General features: G+C 44.6%; 1 long non-coding RNA gene across 11 annotated transcripts; it reads right to left on the bottom strand.

The window, feature by feature from the left end:
• Positions 1–2,745: 2,745 nt before the first annotated feature.
• LOC119354187 lies at positions 2,746–8,470 on the bottom strand. 11 transcript variants are annotated; one of them, XR_005170699.1, is made up of 8 exons: positions 7,732–8,466; positions 7,349–7,392; positions 6,897–7,015; positions 6,649–6,755; positions 6,514–6,578; positions 4,387–6,081; positions 3,576–3,645; positions 2,746–3,001 (listed from the first exon to the last, which is right to left on the bottom strand). It is a non-coding gene; the product is annotated as an uncharacterized LOC119354187 (long non-coding RNA). The 11 variants fall into 11 exon arrangements; XR_005170700.1 differs by having other exon boundaries at positions 3,576–3,641; XR_005170695.1 differs by lacking the exon at positions 2,746–3,001 and having other exon boundaries at positions 3,146–3,645; positions 7,732–8,245; positions 8,326–8,468.
• Positions 8,471–12,804: the final 4,334 nt, after the last annotated feature.

Genomic DNA, 12,804 nt, shown 5'->3' with positions numbered 1-12,804 from the left:
AGATCGGGATAGATCTCCACCGTAAAAAGTTGACGGAGCAGACGGGGACGGAGGCGGGGGAAGGGGCAGAAAAGTCAACAAGAAGGAGGAGAATTATTGCCCCCTTCTTGCTTCACCTTAAGTGCTAAGGAGATCGATCAATTCATCAGGTGTTTTACGGGAATCAAAGTCAGTTCCGGTTACTGTGGGAAGATAAGCAGATTTCTAGACACCAAGAAGAAAAGGTTCAGCGGATGAAGTCTCATGACTGTCACATGATGATGATGCAGATACTCCTGGTTGCCATTAGAGGGATAATGGAGAAGCACGTCCATGACACGCTTACTGGTCTCTGCAACTTCTTCGACGTTATCTCTCGAAAGTCCATTAGTGTGAAGAAGCAGCTCCGAAGGCTACAGGAAGAGATCGTTGTCATACTATGTGAGCTTGAGATATACTTCCCGCCCGCGTTCTTTGACTTCACGGTGCATCTGTGTGTCCACATTGCGGACGACATCATTGACCTCGGGCTGACATTCCTTCATAACATGATGTCGTTCGAGAGGATGAATGGGGTCATCAAAGGATTCATTCGTAACATGTCCCGTCCCAATGGGAGCATCATCCAGGGGTATCTGACGCAAGAGTGCATCTCCTTTTGCAAGAATTATATAGGTGTCGGAGACCCTATTGTTGGCTTGCCCGTTAAGAAGCACCATGGGTGGCTCGGAGGAGGTCACAACAACGGCTGGAGGGAATTGCACGTGGACTACTCGGACCGACGGAATGACTTTGACAGGGCTAACTTACTAGTGCTACAACACCTTTTTTTGAAAGAAAGTTCAAGCTTTATTCATTAGAAATAATCATTACATCGTTTATGAGGATTGGTACAATTGCATTATGTGGTTCCTCAAACCAATCAGAAATGAAAGAAAATCTAGCCAACTTGGCAAGTTCATGAGCAACTTTATTTGCTTCTCTATTACAATGCTCGAATCTAGAAATAGGTAAATCGCAAGCTAAGTGAAAACAGTCATCAAAAATTGCAGCAGCTGCCCCCGACGATCGTCCTCCTTCGTTCATGGTCTCGATCACCTTCATATTATCCGAGTTAATAATTATGCGATTACAACCCGTCCTTTGCGCAAGCGATAGGCCAAATTTTAACGCCAAAGCTTCAGCCATCAACACATCTGCACACCGGTCAATCTTACCATTTCCCCCACTGATGAACCTACCTTTGTCATCTCTTAAGACAGCCCCGATCGTACCCCTGAGAAGGTCGTGGTCAAAAGAAGCATCAACGTTAAGTTTAACAAATCCCGTTGGGGGGTTAGACCATCCTCCTCTTTTCATGGAAGCCTTGGGCGAGGAGGCATTAACAAAATTGACAGCGAGAGCGCGTATCCCCATGGATATCTGTTGTGCATTCTGAGTAGTCTCATTGTGTACCAATTTGCGCCTTTCCCACCACAAGTACCAGGCTGATATGACAATCATGTCACGCACATTACGAGTGCCCATAATACATAGTTCCTGATCTGGTAATGAAAGTAAATATTCCAAGATTGCCTCACCCGCATAGTCTATTTTACAAGCTCTGTTGATAATATCGTCCATCCCTAGATGTGGTAGATGCTTATGTGACACTGCACAAAGGAACCATCGTAAAGAAATGCCGCGATAAGGGGATGCGCAAAACAGACGACGAAGTTACTATAGAGCACAATGCCACTTTCTTGCGTTGGTTCAAAGAGCAAGTTCTTGCTAATACCTCGGAAGAGGGCAGTTCAGACGGATTGCTCATACACGCCTTAGCACATGGCCCCGCGCCCAAACTCGCGACCTATCACGCATACGGGTACACGTTCTACATGGAGGCCAAAGACATGGACATTGATTACTAGAACTCAAGGGTGATGATTGAATGCGTGACCGACGCCAACGGCACAACTGAAAGATTCCACGGAAGGGTCGAAGAGATCTGGGAGCTTGACTACGCTGGAATGCACGATGCGACGATGTTCTGTGTCATATGGGGTAAGGACGTCGTAAGAGAAAACAAGTATTTCACTACCATGTCTATACCTGACACGAAGAGCACTACCATGAACGATGTTCTGTGTCATATGGGGTAAGGACGTCGTAAGAGAAAACAAGTATTTCACTACCATGTCTATACCTGACGCGAAGAGCACTACCATGAACGTTAACATCATCACCGAAACTGAGCCATGGGTTCACGCTAAGCACGTGACACAATGCTTCTTCATAACCGACCCGACCAATCCCAACCGTGTTGTCGCGAGAAGAGGCAAAAGGAGCATCATCGGAATGGATAGAGTCGCCAACGAGGAAGACTACGACCAATACAGCAACCCAATGAGGGAAGATGACTATGACGATGAAGCATACGTGAAAATAAGAACCAAGACTACATTACCTAAGAAAGATCGTACTCCATAGTTCCGGAAAAATCACAACGAGGGGCTCAATTATTCGACAACAAACAAGAAAGGGAAAAAGCTCAATGTGAACGTCCTCGACGGAGCTGAGAAACCATCATTTATATATACTAGATGACCCGTTGCGCCCATGGCGCAAAAAGCCAGTTAGAACCGTGCATTATGTGACTATTGCAGGGCACCTTAAGGAAGAGAGAAATATAGGCTTATCTATCTTCGCTGATACTTATAGTAGTTCAAATGAACGATCTATAATATCTATACTAAGAGGTAATCCATAAGGAAAGACAAACCAATGTGGAGATAGCATAGGAGCATTATAAACATGAAGTCCTGTACACAAGCTGTATATAGGTGACACTGAAGGTTTATGATGGTGTCCTCATATGGAGTGAATGGTTAGAGGCGGAGGCGCTTTGCCTTGCGCCTAAAGGTGAAGGCATACATCGTTCCTTCATCTATGTTTGCTATGTGAAGAACTCCGTCAAGTTTGTTGTTAAGATAGTCCTGTCAGCAGCTCCTTCCATAAGCCACGCGACGATATTTATCATAACCTATATAGTTGAGCAAGAAACAATAAAAGTTCAATAAAGAGGAGCGAAATCACTGAATAGGTATATCCTGTTATGCAAGAAAGATTTGCATGAGGCCAGGCAAGATAATATCAAACCTACATTGGATCTGTAGTGGACTTAAACACCATGTAAATGGATACTTAGATAGTATCTTTATACATAATGGTTTATACTTGAGTCATGGTAGCATGATAGCCCAAAAGGACTAACGATGTACAAAGAAAGGTACGAAGGCAGGTCATGCAGCTCATTTACATTGATCTTATACATGGCGTGTGTATAGGGTCACACTGTTTCCCCATATACAATGGTCACTCAGCTCATCTTTCATCTATGTAGTTCTCACCACGAAATTCATAGTGTTTATTATGTTTCCAAAGCGACACAAGTTACATAAAGGAAGCCAGGTTTTTCCCATGGACAATGTATTCCCCATCAGCTAAATGGACCCTTTTCCATCGATGGTCCGGTTCTGAACAAAGAGAGTCAGGAATAGGAAACTAAGGTATATGAACAATTGCAAACAACTTTTCTTTTCCGGCTATGTATTTACCTGTGGCGTTGTTGCTGAGGCAAACATTGCTGTGTGAAGCTCTGTGTTCAAGTTTTTGCCTCAGAGCTGGCTTTTGTAATAAAACAATGAAGCAGTAAGGTAGGAAGTAAGCAGCGTGAACATCTGTAACCAACAGCGGAGCTACGTTGTGAGCTGAGGGGGCCGTGGCCCCCCCAGCCCAAACAATTTTCTAACTACTATACGTACTACTGGCCCCTGCAGACAGTTCGGCGGCTTAGACTTGTTAGAGTTAACCACGATGTGTTATTCCAGTCCGGCACGGTTTGGAATCAATCACCAATCAGGTTAGGTGTAGCTAGGCTTGGACTATTATAAATATACAATGTAATCTACCCCTTGTAATTAATAACCCAGATCAAAGCAATAAAAAAATCTCAGGAACGACCAGCTCCTGCTGCTATAACCCATCGAGTCTTCTGTGTCGAGTGCGCGTGTCTTGGTTGCGTGGTATACGAGCGTCCGGCGGCGGAATACATCAAGCAGCTAGCCAGCTTTGTTCGTCGTATACGAGCGTCCGGTGACGACGACATTATAAAGTGGTTTTTTTGTGTGTGTGATAGCACTACAATTTTCTCTCTCACTTGGTTAGTGGTTGATTGAATTGGAGGATACACATTATAAATTGTTCTCTCAGTAGCAGTATTTTCTTTGCGAGAACTCTAAGTAGACTTGCTCACTACAGATTTTTTTGTCTTTTGGCCCCCCCAAACATTTTTGTCTAGCTCCGCCACTGTCTGTAACTGTTGGATGTCTAACATTTTGAAGTAGACTGGTGGAACAGAAGTCGGACCTGGATTGATAAGCATGCATTTGGAACAGTCACAGGCAGGCTTCGACGCTGCTTGAGCGATCTGTGGTTCTTATGCATAGCGCATGGACTGCACGGGGTTGGCTAAGAATGGCTTAAGGGAAAGCTTAAATAACCTGTACGACACATGCTTACCGCCAATATCTTCGACAGGTATGTCGCTAGCATCTAACTCTTCTTCCTTGATAGTTACTTTCTGCCCGCAAGCAGCAGACCTGTTAGGATTGCTAATTTTTGGGTGTTCTTGATGTTATGGTTAAACGGAGAGTATGAATATATCTAGCAATTTGCTTGGCATAAAATAATCATACAGGACAGAATGAGCTGATAAGAAATCTGCAGAAAGGATTGATGTATAACCTTTCCTCTTGAGTATAGTTTCATAGTTCAGACTATAATAAATTGTTTTGGGTGTATGTATAATCAGTCTGATTGGGTATCTTAGCAGCATAATAAAAAATTTAACTACCTTTTATTTATTACATAGTATAGCATGTACACCATGCAAAGGTTTCAGACACATATATCTGCTGACCAGGCATCTCTCTACTGCTGAAAGGAAGACCAATAGCTAGTCATGAATTTCCTAGATCCATACTTCTGTTTAATTGCAACACAGCATAACAAGCTATCGGGTCTGAAACCTAATTCGTGAATTAGCAGGGCAAAGGGTGGGAACGTCAACAACGCATGGGGAATGTAATCAGTGCCGGCAAATAAATCATCACATAGAGTTATTTATCCATGCATCATCTAAACTCAAAGAACATTTATTTGCACCAACAATATTCCACTACTCGGTTCAGTTATTTATCCATGCATCATCTAAACTCAAAGAACATTTATTTGCACCAACAATATTCCACTACTCGGTTCAGTTATTGGCTTCACGCGCGCGCGTGTGTGTATAGACACACACACACACACACATGAAGCTGCATGAGTTTTGTAATCGTGTGGAGAAAATAGAAAAGAAATAAAGAGAAGAACAAGACATGGCACGTGCCTCTGGCCAAAAGTTTTTGTGTGTCATGTTCGTCGACTTGATGTGAATTGTGATCGATCGTGGGCGATTTCCAACAGCAGAATAATTACTTGACGACCACTTTCTGCAAAGCAGCATCCTGTCTTTTTATTTTGACCAATCGTATTGCTACTCCATGCATATATAGAATTTGAATGTGCTGGTGGATATGAAGATGTGTACGAGTAGAATACAAACTCAGAAATAATTTTGATTTTCAGAATATGTCTCTTCAATTTAATTCCATCACCCGGTGAGTTAACAAGAGTATTCATTCAGTTATCAATATTTCATTATAATTCCCAACAGCATAGATGATATTTATGCACTCTAAGGATATGATTGTGTAGTTTCCATCTTTTATATATGCATTATAGACTGCTGGGCTTAGCATTCTTAAACCTGAGACATACTTTGAAGGATGTTTGAGCTCTGCTGTTGCAATGACACCACACTCGACAAAGCATTGAGTATATGAAACTAAACAACTAATCTACGAAGAAAGTGTCTGCTCGGCTACTTGGCATGCAATCAGAAAGTAGTAAATTCACCAGCGAGCAAAAGAACAATGTAGGGCTTTATGGATCATCACCATGCTGTTCGTCACGCATCATCTTCATTGGATATTTATTCTGAACCGTTATATCAGAGACCTGGAAGAAAGCAAGAACAACAAACATATAACTCAGAAATGAAGACTGCATTTTTCAGTAAATTGAGACCTACAGTAGAAAATACCACCATTTCTCTTGTTTTCAAGGTTTACCTGATATGATATTCCCTTTTAGGAAATGTCAAACATGGCAAAACTACTCTAACAATTATCTATCATTAAACCCATATAGGTGAAATTTGGTGTTCCATTACCTTTATAGTACACAAATCAAACCATTTTTTGTAACACCAAGTCCAAAAATCTATGATGCTCTTCTACATGTGCAAATGCAAATTTGAATTTCTGGAACAATCATTTGGCTGTATAGTTTACTTACACTATAAATCCTTTCCTAAACAGTAGTTTATAGATTATCTGCACTATAAACAAGATGGCGTGCGTGGTAGGCTCCGTGGTGCTTAGAGCTTACTTCAACTTTATTCCAAAGGATGTACACCAGCATCTTCCTCGCTGGTCCCCGACATTGCCACATGCCTTCAATAAGACAGCAGAGGGATGATTCATCAACTGAAGATGAAGAAATGAAGGAAGAGCAGAAATATACCCGAGGCATCGGACCGACACCGTACATGGACGGAGCCTGGAGGAACCCTCTTCTACACTTCTCTCGACCTACTACCGCCTTTCCTGCCTTGCACCTTGCATCCGGACCTACATATGAAAGAACGGCCCTCAACATCTAAACAGCACATGAGACACAAAAGTGGGCATACAGAAAATAGTTAATTCAGTCAAGCCAAATCACATCAGTACAAAAAACCATAGCCAAGTGGATAAGACATTTCAGCTTACTTTGTTTGTCCCTTTGTTTTTCTCTGCAGATAAGGATAGTTGCAAACATGGGACACTCCAAAAAGGGTATTACTGCACAGGAGAAGTAATCCCTCGCCACACACAGCGCGCGGCTGTAGCTGCAAGATGCCAAGGCATAAAAAATACACAAACATTCTCAGTCCATTTTACTAACAGAACTAATGGCAAAGATGAATTATAGCCAAATAAGGTGATAATGGGTAATATTTTTTCTAACAAATGTCTCTCAATACATCAAAAATAGCTCCAGGATTTGTAACCAAACATCAACCAAGGATAGCTTATAGGCCCCATATCAAATAGATTGATTACTGCAACCAGCATGCTCAAAATCGAGCAAGCATCATCTAACTGAGCGCAAACACCATCTCTCAGTTCAGTGAATAAAGCTACAGAACTGGTACATAGAACTGACTAAAGAGTAAGCTCACCAGGTTATGTGGCATGAGTGCGGTCAGATGAGATGAGGAATGACCTGCAGGAAAAAAAATGGATGCCAAACAATTTCAGTTCATTGGAGATAAATTTCAGGGAAATATGAAATAACTGAGTACAAAACAAAGCACAAAATCTTCCCCTCAGCTTGCTTGGATTTTTGTCGAACACATAGCAGGCGTAGATAAAGCAGATTCCACACAAATAAATATGAGAATTATGGGGATCAAATCGAGAGAGAGTGGGGAGGGCTGCTGCAGCCGGTAGCGTGCTCCTGTCGAGAGCTATGGTGGAGGTAGAGAAGGAGCACAACAGCGGCGCAGGGTCGTAACAGGAAAAGCAACGGGGGTGGAGAAGTGCGGGGGCTGGTGGCTCTCACCTAGACTTGTCGAGGAGGAAGAGCCTGGGCGCAGCAGTGCCATGAGCAGCAACCCGTGCCCCTCCTCCTGTCACCCTGCAGGCCACCACGCGAGACTCAAAGGGACGGCGGTGGATGTAGAGTCAGCGATGCCGCGTCGCCCCGCCGGCTATCGTGGCCACAGGATGCCGTGCGCCCTCGTTCGGCTTCCCCTGCTACTTCAGCGACGTGGGTCGCCCCGCCGGCTACCGCGGCCATGGGATGCCGCGCCCCCTCCTTCGGCTTCCCCTGCTACTTCAGCGACGTGGGCGCAGCCTTGCCGGCGGCGCACGCTCTCCTGCGGAGTGCGGTCCGCACATATGCAAGCTCCGCTTCACCGCCACGGAATCTTCTCCGCCATCGCGAGCTGCTGCTGCCGCGGCCCCTCCTCCTTCACGGCTCCCCTTTGTAACGCCCTCTCCCCCTCAGTGAGCCCTGCTGCTCCTCTGCATGCCCTTTGCCATAGCCTCTTCACCGTGAGCGTGGGAACCTGGACCTTGGCGGTAACAAATCAGCGCATAATGCTGGCACTGGAAGAACGAAATCGATTTGTTGGAAGGGGAGGCAAATCCTTACCCCCTAACCGACAATGACAAGCAGGCAGTGATGAAGACAATGACGGGCGACGGCGGCGGCTGACGATGGCCTGTGGAGACGGACGAAGAGGCGGGGATTGGGCGAAGCGAGTCTTGATGGGGAAGGAGAGAGAGGCACGCGCGTCCCTGCCAGCAACAGTGGTTGCAGGCGCTGTAACTCCTAAGCAAACCCAACAGGATACAGCCACCCCACTGACATGTATGGACCAGCGTGGATAGGGGCCATTTGCAGCGGAACAGGGCCACGCGCGTCCAAGTACCAACTCTGACCGAGCGAGGCAAGCCTTTATCCAGCGGCTAAAACAGAGGAGCTCAGTGCGCCTCACCTCACCTCGCACAGCACTTACCCAATAGACAGACGGGTGGGACCAACGGTCTTGAAGAGGAAGAGACCCAACTGGGTAGACAGAAGCAGGGTGCGAGTAGACCAGTGCCAATCCACCGACCCGCCTGACAGCCCCACATCGCCCACAATCGGCCTGGTCTGGCTTTTCCACCCGGACACAGACACGCACACACGGCGTGACTGCCACATGGACCCACGCATAACGCTGGCCCATTTGTCATCAGCTCTAGCCTAGTCATGCAGTGTACAGAAGAACGAGTGCATGGATGTTTACCACGAGGATGAAAAGTACGCTGACAACGGCCAGACAGGCGGATCGAGCGTACCGGTGATGGCGCTAGAAGGGCGGGTTGCATAGAGTGATTTATATGTTCAATGTATCTATTTTATGTAGGCACTTAAGTAATTGTTATCGGTTAAATGATGTATACATCGTATCCCCTTCAATTACCGGTACATGCATGGTTTCGGTGATATTTGTGCAGTGTGGGAGGGAGACATTCTCGTCAACTGTGTGCGAGGCCGTCGGGAGAAAAAAAACAAAAACAAAAAGGAGAAATCAATGCAAAAGAAAAAAAAGAAAATTCAAGGAAAATAATAAAAAGAAAAGAAAACTAAAAACTAGAAAAGGAAAATAATAAAAAGAAAAGAAACATATCATTAGCGCTGGATTATGAACCAGCGTTATAGCTAAGTTAGCACTTAGCTATAGCGCTGAATCCTAATCTAGCACTACTGTTATGTGTATTTTAGAATTTAAAACCCTAAAAATTGGAACAGTTAGCAGTAGCGCTGGATTACCACCCAGCGCTACTGCTATTTTTAGTTAACCCGCGGCGTGGGCTCAAAATTTGCCAAGTCCCATTTTCCCCCACTCTCCCACCTCTCCCCCCATTCTCTGCTGTCGGGCGCCGCTGTCGCCCCTGCCCGCCCCTCGACCTCGACCTCGACGCCGACCCGAGCCCCTGCTGCCCTCGGCCTCGACACCGACCTGAGCCCCTGCCCGCCCTCGACCTTGACGCCGGCCCGAGCCCCTACCCGCCCTCGACCTCACCGCCACCGCCGACCTCTCCCCTGCCCGCCCTCGACCTCGCCGCTGCCGCCCTCTCCCCTGGCCGCCCGAGCCCGAGCTCGTAAGCATCTCCCTCTCCTCTCCCCTGCCCTCCTCTCTCTCTCTCTCTCTCCCTCTCTCTGTGTGATGCATGAACCCTAGCTACTCTTAGCAAAATTAGGACAGATGCAACTGTTGATCTACATTAAGAAAGAGATTCAACTAAAAAATGTTAGTTTATCATCATTCTAGTATTTTTTTTTGGCTCCCCTCTTAATGTAGATCAACATATTTTAGCTCTCTTCCTTGTTATAGGGCAGTACCAAATTTAGCAAAATTATCAAAATCATCATGTGCATTTTAGGGCAGTACCAAATTTAGCAATTTTTGCTAAATTAGCAAATATGTTGGTTAGGGTAGTAGTTGTAGTAGTAGTAGTAGTAGTAGAGAGAGAGAGAGAGAGAGAGAGCATTTAGCAATTTTTGTAGGTATATATAATAGCTATAAATAGCTAGGCAATTTTTGTAGGTACAAATAAAAAACAATGGCAATTTTGTAGCTATAAATAAAAACAGTAGCAATTTTTGTAGCAATTTAGGGCAGTAGCAGAGAGAGAGAGAGAGCATTTAGAAAAAAACTGTAGCAAATTAGTTTAGGGCAATTTAGGTCAATTTAGTTTAGGGAAATTTAGCAAATTTGTTTAGGGCAATTTAGTTTAGGGTATACTAGTACAAATGCCCGTGCGTTGCACCGGGCAAAAAAGGCATAACCAGCTTCATGTGCCATTGTGCATCAGTTTTTATATCCAAATTTAATAAACATCCATAATAAGGTTAAACGTCAAAATTCCTTATTTTAAATAAAATTTAACATTTTCATAAAAATTGGAACACTTTATAAGAGTAGTTAACATTTTTATGAGAATTGGAACATTTCTCTAGAAAAGAACATTTTCTTACGGAAAAAGAACATTTTTTGAATAGGTGTTTTTGTTGAAAAGATTTTTTTGTTTTTGGTTGTACATTTCTAGATGGACTTTGTTTTGGTAAAAAAATGGAACTTTTTTGGGGAATTTTTAAGTTTTGTGAACAAATGCGAACATATTTCCTAACAAAGATAGTGTGAACATATGTAAAACCGTGAACATTTTGAAGTTTTTTTATTGTGTTAAATTTTTTTACACATATTTTTATAGCTTTTTTGTTAGGCATTTTTTACAGATGGTTGTTTAATTCGGAAGAGTTTATTCTTTTTTAACTATCTAGGCTTGGCCCAAATAAAGCACTTGACGTTAACTTCTAATAAAATAAGGATGCACGAACTCATCTTGCTTATCGTTCCCCATTCTCAAGTGTCCCTTGTCAATGCGCCCTGCGCCGCCATCCACGTCGTGCCTACCTCCTCTGTCGAGATGGGCCTATCCCTTCCTCCTGTGGCGCACCGTAACGGAGGGTTCCCCATGGGGCTGGGAGGGGGAGGCGCCGAGGCGGGGCGAGCAGTCGCCGTTTGGTGCCCCCTACCAGCTACGGTCAGAGTTGATCAGTTGTTTTGGCCAAGCAGCATATATGACCATCAATGTGAATGAAAACATTAAATGGCGACAATACTACTTTTTGCCGAATAATACGCCACCACAATCATTGAAGTCCAGTTGACGATTTTAACTGAAACTGAAGCCATTATTGAATATATGAACGCAACACCAATAAGTGATCTTTGGACAACAGTGAGATTGAGCCATCCATGCATAGAATTAAACTACAATATATTTGTTATGATATTTGAATCAAGTGCTTTTGTTCTAATTCAAGAAAATGCCAGGACTGCAATATATTTGTTTGGTGATGATTCCCTTGTCCAAAGTTCATGAAAATTTATAAATGGAGGTCATATGTTATTTACAAGATCCATAAACATTCCATGAGCATTGGAATCTTATATCACCTATTTATAGTTCAAATCCAAAGTTGGGGCAGATTTGAATTTGGATTTGAAAAAGGGCGGTCAAATACTCTCCGAAATCTTTTAGATTTATATTATATGCTCCCTCTGTAAACAAATATAAGATCTTTTAGAACACTATTTTAGTGATCTAAAAGATCTTATATTACTTTACAGAGGGAGTAAGTAGTAACATCTGTGAAATTTTCCAATATATATTGTATTTTTTAGCACCGAGATAATTAGATTACGCTAATCCTAAGAAGCCTATGAAGGAGTAGAGGAGAAAGAGATATTCCAGCTAATTTTGTTTATTTTTATTTTCTTTCAACCCCTCCTTTGCCACTGACCAGTGGGTCTCCTAGGTCAGTCCAGCAGCGTCATCTCCAAGGGACACGCGTCGCCTCCTGCCCGGTTGTCCCTTCATCTTTCTCCTCCTCCACTCCATTATCTCACTCCTCACTCCTTTTCTCCCTTCTTAGATCCCCTTTCCTGTCAAGCTCGTCGGGGATGCTGCCGCTCGCCATTGCAACGACAGCTGCAGGGGCCGGCAAGATCCGCCAGCCGTCGGTCCGGATCGACGTCCACGCCTCCGGCTCCGACATGCATGCCCGCTAGACGCCGCCGTGAATCACCTCGTTTCTCCGGTCGTTCATGCTCCTGTGTATTTCCCTAGCTCCATTGTTGCTCCTGCCGTCCCTTCAATGGTGATTCCGGGCGCCGGCATGCATGAACCTCTTGAACCAAGGCCACCTTTCTTGGTTCCGTCGGCCGCCGTTGCGACCCCGTCGTGGTCATCGTCCTCCCCGAGCAGCTACATGGACCATGAAGGGGTCCACATCTGGACCACAGACTCGAAGCCACGGGTCCCTCCTACAGCTTCCTCGATCGCTGACCGCCATTGACGCCGTTCGGAACTCACTGTTGTCCATCCTCTCACCTCCCTGATCTGTCCGACTCGGCCGCAACGAAGAGCAAGGTGAGGACTCGCATCTGCCCGCTTCTGTCTGCTTTGTTGCTGTTGTTCGTTGCTGGCTTGCTTTGCTGCTTGCTGTTGTTGCCGCTGATGGTTGCTTGCTTTGCCGCTTGCTGCTGGTGGTTGCTTTGCTTGCCGCTGCTGC

Source organism: Triticum dicoccoides, chromosome 2A (assembly GCF_002162155.2).
Source record: "Triticum dicoccoides isolate Atlit2015 ecotype Zavitan chromosome 2A, WEW_v2.0, whole genome shotgun sequence".
NCBI lineage: Eukaryota > Viridiplantae > Streptophyta > Magnoliopsida > Poales > Poaceae > Triticum > Triticum dicoccoides.
Note: the sequence above shows the minus strand (reverse complement) of the source record. Positions and strands in the feature narration are given on the sequence as shown.